Source organism: Stegostoma tigrinum, unplaced genomic scaffold (genome assembly GCF_030684315.1).
Source record: "Stegostoma tigrinum isolate sSteTig4 unplaced genomic scaffold, sSteTig4.hap1 scaffold_100, whole genome shotgun sequence".
NCBI lineage: Eukaryota > Metazoa > Chordata > Chondrichthyes > Orectolobiformes > Stegostomatidae > Stegostoma > Stegostoma tigrinum.
This window is the reverse complement of record NW_026728052.1, coordinates 836,182-850,587: the sequence shown is the minus strand read 5'-3', so window position 1 is coordinate 850,587 and position 14,406 is coordinate 836,182. Positions and strand designations below refer to the sequence as shown.

The 14,406-nt window shown below is 44.0% G+C and overlaps 1 protein-coding gene across 12 annotated transcripts in view; it reads right to left on the bottom strand.

Moving 5' to 3' along the window:
* Positions 1-14,406, bottom strand: part of LOC132207557 (utrophin-like) — a 204,141-nt gene that overhangs the window by 78,744 nt on the left and 110,991 nt on the right. For 3 of the 12 annotated variants that reach the window (XR_009443537.1, XR_009443538.1, XR_009443539.1), the window contains exon 1: positions 10,933-11,687. The exons of 8 other annotated variants lie outside the window; for them this stretch is intronic. The gene's annotated coding sequence lies outside the window, so the exon portion shown is untranslated. Of the gene's footprint in view, positions 1-10,932; positions 11,688-14,406 lie in introns of those variants that run through there. One more of the 12 variants, XR_009443536.1, reaches the window with a different exon arrangement.

Genomic DNA, 14,406 nt, shown 5'->3' with positions numbered 1-14,406 from the left:
AGCCTTTCCTAAGATCTTCCCTCCATACCAGGCAACATCCTAGTAAATCTCCTCTGCACCCTTTCCAAAGCTTCCACGTCCTTCTGATAATGCAGTGACCAGAACTGTACACAATTCTCCAAGTGCAGCCGCGCCAGAGCTTTGTACCGCTTCACCATAACCTCTTGGTTCCGGAACTCGATCCCTCTATTATTAAAAGCTAAAACACTGTATGCCTTCTTAACAGCCCTCTCAACCTGGTTGGCAACTTTCAAGGATCTGTGTACATGGTACAATTTTATTCATTTCGTTAATCTAATATTTGATATTATAGCAGCACTAAGTAGAGCTGAAGACGAAAAATGGCAGGAGATCCCAGACCTGTGTTATGCTGCTCTTGCTCAATGTGGGAGCTCAAGGACGTGGCTGATGTCCGTGACTCCTTCACGGGCAGGAAGTGTGTCTAGCTGCAGCTCTCGTTAGACCACATGATGGCTCTGGAGCTGTGGATGGACTCACTTTGGAGCATCCACGATAGCACATTCAGCAAATTGGTCATATCGCTAATGAGGATAGCTGAGGGAGAAAGGGAATGGGTGACCAAAAGGCAGAAAAAAAAGCAGGAAGGCAGTGGTGTCCCCTGTGGTCATCTCCCTCCAAAACAGGAAGGACAGGAAAAAGAGTGGAAGGGCTATAGCCACAGGGGATTCTATTGTAAGGGGAGGAGATAGGCGGTTCTATGGTCAAAAACATGCTATGTTGCCTCCCAGGTCCACCGGTCAGAGATGTGTCAGATCGACTGCAGGACATTCCAAAGGGGGAGGGTGAACAACCAGCTGTAATGGTGCATATAGGCATCAATGACATGGGTTAAAAAAAACACACAATGAGGTTCTACATGCAGAATTTAGGGAGTTAGGAGCCAAGTTAAAAGGTAGGACCTCAGGAGGTAGTAATCTCAGGATTGCTACCAGTGCCACATGCTAGTCAGAGTAGAAATGAAGAAATAGGCAGGACAAGTGAGTGGCTTGAGAGATGGTGCATGAGGGAGGGGTTCAGATTTTTGGGACATTGGGACCGGTTCTGGGGGAGGCGGGACTATTACAAATTGGACTGTCTACACCGGGAGCCAATGTCCTCGGGGCTGCTTTTGCTAATGCTGTTGGGGAGGATTTAAACTAATGTGGCAGGGGGATGGGAACCAAATGCACAGGTTAGTGGGCAGTAACAAGATAATAACTGCAGCCTGTAAGGAACTAGATAACGAAGTCAGTGTGACTAAGAGGAAGAGTAGACACAGAGCAGATGATGAATGCAGACGGACAGGTGGTCTGAGGTGCATTTGTTTCAATGCAAGAAGTGTGTAGTGCGCTATCAACGCAAGGTCGCTCAACTGTGGGGTCCTTACAAAAGTTATCTCAAAACTGAACAAGTTGAACTGCTGGGACCGGACAGATTTAGCAAATATCATGTGTGGCACAGCACAATTTTTGACAAAACAAATCTGAATTCTCAGAGATAATGGGAACTGCAGATGCTGGAGGGTTCCAAGATAATAAAATGTGAGGCTGGATGAACACAGCAGGCCAAGCAGCATCTCAGGAGCACAAAAGCTGACGTTTCGGGCCTAGACCCTTCAACAGAGAGGGGGATGGGGAGAGGGAACTGGAATAAATAGGGAGAGAGGGGGAGGCGGACCAAAGATGGAGAGTAAAGAAGATAGGTGGAGAGAGTATAGGTGGGGAGGTAGGGAGGGGATAGGTCAGTCCAGGGAAGACGGACAGGTCAAGGAGGTGGGATGAGGTTAGTAGGTAGATGGGGGTGCGGCTTGGGGTGGGAGGAAGGGATGGGTGAGAGGAAGAACAGGTTAGGGAGGCAGAGACAGGTTGGACTGGTTTTGGGATGCAGTGGGTGGGGGGGAAGAGCTGGGCTGGTTGTGTGGTGCAGTGGGGGGAGGGGACGAACTGGGCTGGTTTAGGGATGCAGTAGGGGAAGGGGAGATTTTGAAACTGGTGAAGTCCACATTGATACCATTAGGCTGCAGGGTTCCCAGGCGGAATATGAGTTGCTGTTCCTGCAACCTTCGGGTGGCATCAATGTGGCACTGCAGGAGGCCCATGATGGACATGTCATCTAGAGAATGGGAGGGGGAGTGGAAATGGTTTGCGACTGGGAGGTGCAGTTGTTTGTTGCGAACTGAGCGGAGGTGTTCTGCTGAATTCTCAGATAAAGATGCATGAAAACTGATGCTATCATAAATCATGAACTATATTCAGAATTTTCATAAAGCTCAATGATAAACTGAATTCATCAAGAACTACTGTAATATTTATATTTTATTATATACAATCTGATTTAAGTATTTCACAAACAATGAAAGTGCATATTTTTCACATTTTTCATTTCAGTGGTTCAGCCAGTTATTTTCTAACCATCTTTATCAGGCCGGAAAGCCATAACTAGTGGAGTGCTACAGGGATCAGTCCCAAGACGACAATTATTTACTATCTACGTTCATAACTTAGAGGAGGGGACAAGGCATAAATCCATCCAAATTTGCTGATGCTACAAAAATAGAGTAAGGGAATGTTGTCATGAGGACATAAAGAATCTGCAAGGGGATAGACAGGTCAAGCAAGTCGGAAAAAAGTTGGCAGAGAGAGTTTTCTGTAGGAAAGTACACTTTGGTAGGAAGAATCAAAAGATAGACTCTTACTTAAATAGAGGGGGACTCTAAAAAAATGCAGGGTAGGGGACTTGGATGCTCTCGTCCATGAAACACATAACAGCATGCAGGTGACTGATTGCTTTATCGCTGTCACATGTACTGAGATACTGTGAAAAGTGTTGATTTGCATGCTGGAGAGGCAAATCATACCGTACAAAGTGCAGAATACAGTGTTTACAGCCACAGAGAAGATGCTGAGAGAGAGAGATCAGAATTAACATTTGAGAGGTCCGTTCAATAGTCACAACAGGAAAGAGGCTGTTCTTAAATCTATTTGTACGCTTATTCAAACTAATATCCTCTGCCCGACAGAAGAGGATGGAAGAAAGTATAACCAGAGTGAGGGGGTATTTTGATTATGTTGGTTGCTTTCCCAAGGCAGTGGGAAGTGTAGATGGAGTCAATGGATGGAAGGCTAGTTTGCGTGATGGATTGGGCTGTGCTCATGATTCTCTTTAGCTTCTTGCAGTCTTGGGAACAGCAACTGCCATACCACACAGAGATGCATCCAGATAGGATGCATCTACAAAATTAGGTAGGGTCCTCATGGACATGCTGAATTTCCTTAGCCTCCTTGACCATCATGTTGACATGGGTAGACCAGGACACATTGTTGGTGAGCAACATTCCCAGGAGCTTCACACTATCAACCATCTCCACCTCAGCACCATTGCTGCAGACAGAAGCTTCCTGAAATCAATATCCAGCTCCTTCATTCTGCAATGTTGATGGACAGATTGTTATCTTTCCATCATGCCAGCAAGCACTCAATTGTTTTTCCTGTAATCTGACTTATTGTTGTTTGAGGTCCGACCTACAATGGAAGCATCATCAGCAAACTTGTAAACGGAGTTGGGGCCACACAGTCATGATTCCATAAGGAGTATAGAGTAGGGGCAGCTCTGCTGGGCACCGGTGTTGAGGCTTACGGTGGAGGAAGTGTTGTCATCTATCCTTACTGATTGTGGTCTCTGGGTCAGGAAGTCGAGAATCCTGTTACAGAGAGGGATGCTGAGGCGTAGGTCTCAGAGTTTAGAGAGGAGATTGTTTGGAATTACAGTGTGGAAGGTGGTGCTCTGATCAATAAGTAACAGCCTGATGTAGGTATCCTTGTTATCCAGACATTCCAGGGATGACTGTCAGGCCAGGGAGACGGTATCAGCTGGAGACCTGTTGCAGTGGTAGGTGAATTGCAAAGGATCAAAGCACTTTGGTAGGTTGGAGTTGATGTGAGCCATGACGATGGTGATGCAAGTAATTAAGAAGGCAAATGGAATTTTGGCCTTTATTGGAAGGAGGTTTTAGTTCAAAAATGGGCAAGTTTTTTTGCAACTGATCAGGCTATCGAGGAGGTCACACTTGGAGAAATACAAGAAAGGATACACAGCCATGGGAAGCAGTTCAAAAGAGATTCACTGGGCTGATTCATCGGATCATGATTTATCAAGAATGGTTACACAGGAGGTCTTTATTCATTCAAGTTTAGAAGAATGAGGGGTGATCTTACTGAAACACAAAATTTTGAGGGGGCTTGACAGGCTAGATGTGAAGACAATGTTTCCATTAGTGTGGAAATCTCAAACTCAGCAACATAGTTACAGAAGAAGGGAACATTTATTGAAACCGGAGATGCAAAGGAATTTCTTCTCTCAGCAGGTAGCGATTGTTTAGAATACAAGAGAATTGTGAAAGGGACATCACTGAAAGTATTTAAACAAGGTGGTCGATAAGATTTTTGAAATAGAGAAGTTGAGGGCTCTGAGAAGCTGGTATGGAGGAGGAGTTGAGTCCTGGGCAGGTCAGCCATGTTCTTATCGGACGGTGAGGCAGGGTCGAGAGGTAGAACATCCAGATCCTGGTGCTATTTCTTATGTTTTTGTCTGCTTTCTAGAACTGATAAGGAGTTTTATTGTGCTAAATGGCCAAGCAAGCTACTGACACAGAACAAGACTGAAATAATTTGCTCAATAAAACATTTCATGAGGCTTTATGGGATAAAGAATATTTTCATGTACTACTTTGCTGACATCAATCAAAATCTGCTCAGTTGAAAGAAATACATTCAGTTCACACAATTTTATGTCATTCTTTCCTTCAATGTATCAAGTATATCTTTGTTGTAATTCATTAAAGTTTGTCTTTCTCAGGGACTTAAAATATGAAACAATACATAATACTGAAGTGTACAGCAGTGAGCACAATGGTCCAATTCCAAATTCTTTTAGATGGATCGGGAAAAATATCTGCGACCTGCAGCTTCATCATGAATATATTCAAATTGTTCCAGTCCGGAACCATTTCAGACTGTAGTTCGGATGCTCACATCTCTCACTATTTGGATTTTGTTTTGCGATTACATTCTAAAGTGCAGACTACAGACCAGAACATTGTATTTTTGGAAAAGAAATATTATAAAACTAAATAACTTCATGAACCATGATAATAAAATATTAATTGCTTGCTTAAATTGAAAGGGTTCTTTATCTTGCTCATATATTTGAAGCCAAATTATTTGTACATGCTTTCTACAACAGATTGGCGAGTTTAGAAAATGTTTTCACTGTTACTTGTATAAATTTCAACCTCATATTTAAGTCATCAAGCTGGTGAGAAATCTTTGGAGAGAAAGAGACATCAAGTGGAGATAACTGACTGGCCAGATCATTTAATATTTTGACTTCTTGTTTGACTGGGGCAATTTCTTCTTTAAAAACCTAATGGAGAGGAAGCGTATAAAATCTGAGAAATATCCTGAAATTAGTGATTAAATGTAAAGAAGAAATTAAATTAAAACTAACATCCTAATATTAAATACAAAATACAAAAGCATCTGCTGAAAATGACATTCAATTAATAAAGATCTCGAGTTAAAAGTAACAGTGATGATGAAACTATCATAAATTGTTGTAACAGAAAACTGAATTCACTAAACTATTCTTCAGGGAAGGGAATCTGCCTTCCTCAGCAATTCTGGTATATGACTTCAAATTCACTGGGATATGGCTGACTCTCTATTGACTTCCAAAATGGCCCACCAAGCCATTCCTGGATGGGAAATGAATGTTAGCCTTGCCAGCAGTGCTCTCATCCTGTGAAAGAATGCTTTAAAAAAAAGTGGATTTAATAAATGTAGAAGTAAGTAACAAAACTAGTGAGGGGATAGGTCAGTCCAGGGAAGACGGACAGGTCAAGGGGCCGCCTCCCCCTCTCTCCCTATTTGTTTCGGAGTCCTCTCCCCGTCCCCCTTTTCTGGTGGGGGGCCTGGGCCCGGGGCGTCGGCTTTTGTGCTCCTGGGATGCTGCTTGGCCTGCTGTGTTCATCCAGCTCCACACTTTGTTATCTTGGATTCTCCAGCATCTGCAGTTCCCATTATCTCTCGCACACGCTGTGTGATTGTTTTGTTCTCAAGCTTTCAGGCATGCTGTGAATGTTGAATTTATTGAGAGCATGTTTTTTCCCCAAGAAGGTATTGTGGTATTACTTGGAATCTGCTACAGTTTGCAGTAATGGTGAGTTTGAGGGGAATTTTGAAGTGATAATGTCTCCCTGATTGGAGAGTCCAGATCACTGCTCTAGAATACTTATTAGTGAGATAGTATTGGCACAGGTTGTTGGTGAGATGTACTGGAGAAATTTGTTGCTAAGAGGATACTGGAGCAGGTAGTTGGTAAGATGGTAATAGAGCAGGTTATTGGAGAGATTATTTGGGGCAATTTGTTGGTGAGATGTTATGAGAACAAGTTTTTGATGAGATGGTATGGGAGCAGGCTGCTAGTGAGATGGTATTGGAGTAGTTTGTCAACAAATTGTATTTGAAGCAGGTTATTGGTGAAATGATATTTGATTTGAGCAGGATATTGATGAGATGGTATTGGAGCAGCTTGTTGGTGAAGTGGGATAGTAGAGCAGGTTGTTAGTGAAATGGGATGACGGGGTGTGGAGCTGGATGGACACAGCGGGCCGGGCAGCGTCGGAGGGGCGGGGAGGCTGGCGTTTCGGGCATAGACCCTTCTTCAGAAAGGGGTCGGGGGGGGGTCCAGGCCCGGGGCGTCGGCCTTCCTGCCCCTCTGGTGCTGCTTGGCCTGCTGTGTTCGTCTAGCTCTACACCTTGTTATCTCAGATTCTTCAGCATCTGTAGTTCCTGCTGTCTCTGTTAGTGAAATGGCTTTGCTTCATAATGCTGCAGATTTCTCCCTCGGCTTCTGGTAAATCAGGACTTGATTGAATCAGATTAAATGACCATATATTATGATGGTGGTCTTCTCCAGCAGTGAAATTATCTTCAGCATTACCACAAGGTGTTTAGGATTACAAATGACAGTTAGCCTTAACCAATTAACACACCTGATTCCATTGCATGAGTTGAAATAAATTTACATTGTGAGCAGAACAATCTGTGACAACTGTCTGTTTAAATTTTTGCCTGACAAAAGCTTTGTGGCCTTGGGTGTTAACTCCTTGCATGCCAATTTTAAAAGCAGAAATATTACTGGTTAAAAATTCAATATTGACAAAAATAAATCAATTTTCTCATGTAACTAGTGCTGTAAAAGTCACTGCCTACAGCTGTTTAAATTTACAGGCTACCCCTGTATTTTGCAACTGTCAATGTCAAACTGCCATTGACTTGTCATTCCGTGCATATTCCTTTTCGGACATTAAAATTGCATGTCTCCCAGTACCAGTGGATGCTGTCAGTAGTTGTGCTCTTTACCTATCATTGGTAATGGAATGTGCAAACAAAGATATTGCTTTAATGGAATGAACTTAATAAAATACAATGGGATGGCCTAGTGGTATTATCACTAGGATATTAATCCAGGTATTGTTCTGGGGACCCGGAAATTGGTGGAATTTGAATTCAATTTTTAAAAGAAATCTGGAATTAGGAATTTAATGATGACTATGAATCCGTCATTGATTGTGGGGGAAAAACCCATTTAGTTCACTAATGTCCTTTCAGGAAGGAAACTGCCATCCATAATTGGTGACTCCAAACCCACAGCAATGTGGTTGACTCTTAACTGCCCTCTGGGCAATTAGGAATGACCAATATGCTGCCCTCATCCTGTGAATGAGTTAAAATAAATGCACAGTTTGGGGGACATTATGTGGAGAATCAGACTGTTATTGATACAGAATAGATTTAGTATCAATGCAACATCTCTCCCTTAAAATTAACAAGGCCAAAAATACAATATTTATCAGCAGTCCAATTGCAAACTCCTGGAATATGAACTACAGAATTGATTTCTTATCCAATAATCTCTGCTGTCAGTTTGGGAAGACCTGTAATGACCAGTCCCTGAGAAAGGCTTCTTAATTTAATACACTTCTAGATAAGATTCCCCAAATTATCAAGCTTCTGGATGAGGAAAGAAGTGCTGGACTTCTTTTCTTTATTCAGCTGCTCATATAGGTTGGTCACAGCAAAGTTATTAGAAAGGAACCCCTCCCTTATTGATACCTTTTGCCCTGACCCAACTTAATTTGTGCTTTAAAAGGAGCCAATTTAACCATGCTTTTTTGGTTTAATGAAAAAGTTTGCTCGTTACTAAATGCAGGAATAAATAACAATACTCCACGTATACATTAGGCTAGAAATGTGGTGTGTCCAAAAAAGATAAAAGTTAAAACTGATACATATCAGTCTCTGAGTTATTTGTGGAGAGTAGATCATTAAAAGCTCATTTTGGGATTCTTGTCCTCGCAGGTTAGTCAAAATTCTCTTGTCCATTTTCTTTGATTGGCTTGCTAACTTCCTTCCGCCACTCAGAGTGAAAACCTTTTACTTGCAACAAAAGGTGATGACTGGTTAATTCTTCGATGGTGACTTTCACAGCACATGGGTGCTTGAACCGATGCTGAAACATATGTGTACCTCAACCCACTAGCGTACACAGACCGGGGTTGAAACTTGCCTCTAACCCAATTCCCTGTGGGCTGAATCTTACTAGAAATCTGTTGCAATTTTTGGTGAGTTTCACAGACAGTCTGTGAGGCCTAGCAGGTTTTTTTTGAGTTATCATCTCAACTTGCCTCATTGAAGACAAAAGATTTGAGCCCTTCTGATATGTACCACGTCTCCATCGCATGCCACTCGTCACATTCTCCTACTCGATGTAGGTGTAAGTACTTAGCACTGTTGGGATTTCTTGGGATCCCTCGAACTGGCACCATCTTTGAATTTTAGCTGTGCACTGGTCAGTTGTTGACAGTCTTGACTTGCCCTTCATTGTGCACGCGCTGATACAGTAACCACACATGACTGCTGGCTCAGAACACAACAGCAGCATAGCTGACACTTATTTGCTCATGCAGGTTCAGGTTTGTACATCTATCGCTGTGTAAGCACCAACCTACATAACTTGCCTGTCCTAAGTCACATCCCACCTTACAAACCTGCCTGATTCAATGCTACCCTTTCCCCAAAGCCCTATGGATTCCAGCATCCTCCTACAGTTCAATGTGGGACATCCCGTACAGGAAAGCCTTCAACAGCAGCAAAAGTAAACAAAAAAAAACAAATACATGGAAACTACATTTGCCTCTAAGAACAGAAACAGACTGCATGCCTTTGAGCACCACCATATCTTATCATAAATGGGTAATCCTTGTACCCCATTCACATTTGTTGGGACTGGATTGCATTTCTTGCTGCTCTGCTGTATCATGCAGAAGGGGATGGCCTTTCTGCTCAATGTCCTTAGCTTCCTCCTTGCAAGACAACTGCCATAATCCCACATTTTAGGATCTATCACATTCCCCCTTTGCCTGCTAGGGTTGTGTAGAACACACCATGTAGGATTATGTGTTTTTTTTTGCCTGGAGACCTGTTACTTGCTTCACAGTGGATCTTCCTGATGAATGGGCTACAATGTGTCTACGCTGTGTACAAGGGGGCATAGCTACAAATTGAGGGGTGATAGATTTAAGACAGGTGTCAGAGGCAAGTTCTTTACTCAGAGAGTGGTAAGGGCATGGAACACCCTTGCTGCCAATGTAATTAACTCAGCCACAGTAGGGGCATTTAAACAGTCCTTGGATATGCATATGGATAATGATGGGATAGTGTAGGGGCAGGGGCTTAGATTAGTTCACAGGTCGGCACAGCATCGAGGGCCGAAGGGCCTGTTCTGCGCTGTATTGTTCTATGTTCTATGTTCTATGTTCTAAAACAGGACAAAACAACTCAAAAAGGCTTTGAAGGATAATACTACTAAGTCCTGTTCTTCTTCCTTACTTTATGCTATCTGTATGCAGAACTGCATTTGAAATTACAATTTGACACCTGCCTGATGCACATCACACATAAAGACATCCTGAGGCATCCCAAAACTCAATCTGTTAACCAGTTCCAATTCAAGCCATTAGGAAATCAACCTCTGGATGTCGGGTATGCGTTGCCTGAACAAGCATAAACTCTTCCCTTTTTATATATACCACCAAGCAAATAGCAGACAATTAGGTTTAATGCAGAAATGGTTTTAGGTTTTGGTTGGGAAAATCAGGGCAGAACTTATACACTTAATGGTGAGGTCCTCAGCAGTGTCGCCAAACAAACTTGGGGAGCAGGTTCAGAGTTCCTTGAAAGTGGAGTTGCAGGTAGAGAAGAAGGTGTTTAATATGCTTGCTTTTCTTGGTCACAGCACTAAATATAGAAGTTGGGAAGTCATGTTGCAGCTACAAAGGACATTGGTTAGGCCATTTTTGGAATACTGCATTCAATTCAGGTTTCCTTGCTATAGGAAAGTTGTCGTGAAATTTGAAAGGGTTCAGAAAAGATTTACAAGAACATTGCCAGGGTTAAAGGGTTTGACTGTAGGGAGAGGCTGCTTTCTCTCAAGTACCTGCTTCAAAATCTTCCCACCCCCAGCCTCATCTCATATCCAGCCCGACTGATCCAGACTGATCAGAAGGTAACAATGTGACCACCTCTGAATGGCACTTCTCACAAGACATTCGAAAAAAGTCGCTCAGCCACATCATTTCTTTTTCTGGCAACAGAAGTTTTAATTGCAAGAAATTACAAAGAATTAACGAAAAGAAAAGCATGCTGCTGTTCGACTCTTCAGAAATATGACAAATCCCAAATTTCCAGTTAAATCTTGGTAAAAATGGAGTGACGAAAATCATCTGCACACAGAGTGCGAGCAGCAGCGGAGGCAAGACGGACCCGGAAGACTGCAGCTAAGGTAAAGCAGTTTATTTTTAAAATTACTTACCGGTAGCGGGCAGCGGTGTTTTTCCTCTTTCAGAGAAGGAGCGGGAGCAGCAGAGGAAGTGACGAGGACCAGAGGGGCAGCCGGGAAGGAAAGCAGTGACCATATATATCAGCAAGGCGTGTTAGGGAAATGGAGCTGGAGCTGGATGAACTACGGATCATTCGGGAGGCAGAGGGGGTAATTGAGAGGAGTTACCGGGAGTTGGTCACTCCTAAGGCTCAGGACGAGGATAGATGGGTTACAGTTAGGGGGAGGAAAGGGGACAGACAGACAGTGCAGAGATCCCCTGTGGGCATTCCCCTCAGCAATAAGTATACCATTTTGGATACTGCTGGGGGGGATGACCTACCAGAGGAAAGCCATAGTAGTCAGTTCTCTGGCACTGAGCCTGACACTGTGACAAAGAAGGGAAGGGGGCAGAATAGAAAAGTACTCGTGGTAGGGGACTCGATAGTTAGGGGAATCGACAGGAGATTTTGTGGGCAAGATCGGGATTCCCGGAAGGTATGTTGCCTCCCTGGTGCCAGGGTCCGGGACGTCTCCGATCGGGTGTATAAGGTTCTAAAACGGGAGGGTGAACAGCCAGAAATCGTGTCACATATTGGCACAAATGATATAGCCAGAAATAGGTTTGAGGATATAAAAAGTGATTTCAGGGAGTTAGGATGGAAGCTGCAGAGCAGGACGAACAGAGTAGCGTTCTCTGGTTTACTACCGGTGCCACGAGATAGCGAGGTGAGGAACAGGGAGCGGGCGCAGCTGAACACGTGGCTACGCAGCTGGTGTAGGAGGGAGGGCTTCAGATATGTTGATAATTGGGATGCCTTCTGGGGAAGGTGGGACCTGTACAAGAAGGACGGGTTGCATCTGAACTGGAAGGGGACCAATGTCCTGGGTGGAAGGTTTGCTCGAGTAGTTCGAGAGGGTTTAAACCTGAGCTGTATACCAGAGGTGAGCGTTGATGCAGGTGAGGCAGTAACAGGAGGTAGACCAGCTAGTGGGAAGGATTTTCCTGGGAAGGAACCAAGGGATCGGTTAAAGTGTGTTTGCTTTAATGCAAGGAGTATCAGGAATAAAAGTGATGAACTTAGAGCATGGATCAGTACCTGGTGCTATGATGTTGTGGCCATAACAGAGACATGGGTTTCTCATGGGCAGGAATGGTTGCTGGATCTTCCAGGGTTCAGAACATTTAAAAAGAATAGGGAGGGGGGAAAAAGAGGAGGGGGTGTAGCACTACTAATCAGAGAGGGTATCACAGCTACAGAAGCTTCCTTTGTCGAGGAAGATCTGCCTACTGAGTCAGTATGGGTGGAAATTAGGAACAGCAAGGGAGTAGTCACCTCGTTAGGGGTTTACTACAGGCCCCCCAATAGCAGCAGGGAGATTGAAGAAAGCATAGGTCGACAGATTTTGGAAAAGTGCGCACGCAGTAGGGTTGTTGTAATGGGTGACTTTAACTTTCCTAATATTGATTGGAACCTCCTTCGAGCAGAAGATTTGAATGGAGTTGTTTTTGTAAGGTGTGTTCAGGAGGGTTTCCTACCGCAGTACGTTGACAGGCCGACGAGGGGAGGCCATTCTAGACTTGGTGCTCGGAAACGAGCTGGGGCAGGTATCAGATCTTGTGGTGGGAGAGCATTTTGGTGATAGTGACCATAACTGCCTCACGTTCTACATAGCTATGGAGAAGGAGAGGATTAGGCAAAATGGGAGGATATTTAATTGGGGAAGAGGAAACTATGATGTGATTAGACATGAGTTAGGAAGCATGGACTGGGAGCAGTTGTTCCATGGTAAGGGAACTATAGACATGTGGAGATGGTTTAAGGAACAGTTGTTGGGAGTGATGAGTAAATATGTCCCTCTGAGACAGGCAAGAAGGGGTAAGATTAAGGAACCTTGGATGACGAGAGCGGTGGAGCTTCTAGTGAAAAGGAAGAAGGTAGCTTACATAAGGTGGAGGTCAAGTTCAGCTAGAGAGGATTACATGCAGGCAAGGAAGGAGCTCAAAAATGGTCTGAGGAGAGCCAGGAGGAGGCACGAGAAAGGCTTGGCAGAAGGAATCCGGGAAAACACAAAGGCATTTTACACTTACGTGAGGAATAAGAGAATGATCAAAGAAAGAGTAGGGCCGATCAGGGATAGCATAGGGAACTTGTGTGTGGAGCCTGAGGAGGTAGGGGAAGCCCTAAATGAGTTTTTTGCTTCTGTCTTTACGAAAGAAACGAACTTTGTAGTGAATGAAACCTTTGAAGAGCAGGTGTGCATGCTGGAATGGATAGAGATAGACGAAGCTGATGTGCTGAAAATTTTGTCAAACATTAAGATTGACAAGTCGCCAGGCCCGGATCAGATTTGTCCTCGGCTGCTTTGGGAAGCGAGAAATGCAATTGCTTCGCCACTTGCGAAGATCTTTGCATCCTCGCTCTCCACTGGAGTCGTACCTGAGGACTGGAGAGAGGCAAATGTAATTCCTCTCTTCAAGAAAGGAAATAGGGAAATCCCCGGCAATTATAGACCGGTAAGTCTCACGTCTGTCGTCTGCAAGGTGTTAGAAAGGATTCTGAGGGATAAGATTTATGACCATCTGGAAGAGCATGGCTTGATCAAATACAGTCAACACGGCTTTGTGAGGGGTAGGTCATGCCTTACAAACCTTATCGAGTTTTTTGAGGATGTGACTAGAAAGGTTGATGAGGGTCGAGCTGTGGATGTGGTGTATATGGACTTCAGTAAGGCATTTGATAAGGTTCCCCATGGTAGGCTCATTCAGAAGGTCAGGAGGAATGGGATACAGGGGAACTTAGCTGCTGGGATACAGAATTGGCTGGCCAACAGAAGACAGCGAGTGGTAGTAGAAGGAAAATATTCTGCCTGGAAGTCAGTGGTGAGTGGAGTTCCACAGGGCTCTGTCCTTGGGCCTCTACTGTTTGTAATTTTTATTAGTGACTTGGACGAGGGAATTGAAGGATGGGTCAGCAAGTTTGCAGACGACACAAAGGTCGGAGGTGTCGTTGACAGTGTAGAGGGCTGTTGTAGGCTGCAGCGGGACATTGACAGGATGCAGAGATGGGCTGAGAGGTGGCAGATGGAGTTCAACCTGGATAAATGCGAGGTGATGCATTTTGGAAGGTTGAATTTGAAAGCTGAGTACAGGATTAAGGATAGGATTCTTGACAGCGTGGAGGAACAGAGGGATCTTGGTGTGCAGATACATAGATCCCTTAAAATGGCCACCCAAGTGGACAGGGTTGTTAAGAAAGCATATGGTGTTTTGGCTTTCATTAACAGGGGGATTGAGTTTAAGAGTCGTGAGATCTTGTTGCAGCTCTATAAAACTTTGGTTAGACCGCACTTGGAATACTGCGTCCAGTTCTGGGCGCCCTATTATAGGAAAGATGTGGATGCTTTGGAGAGGGTTCAGAGGAGGTTTACCAGGATGCTGCCTGGACTGGAGGGCTTATCTTATGA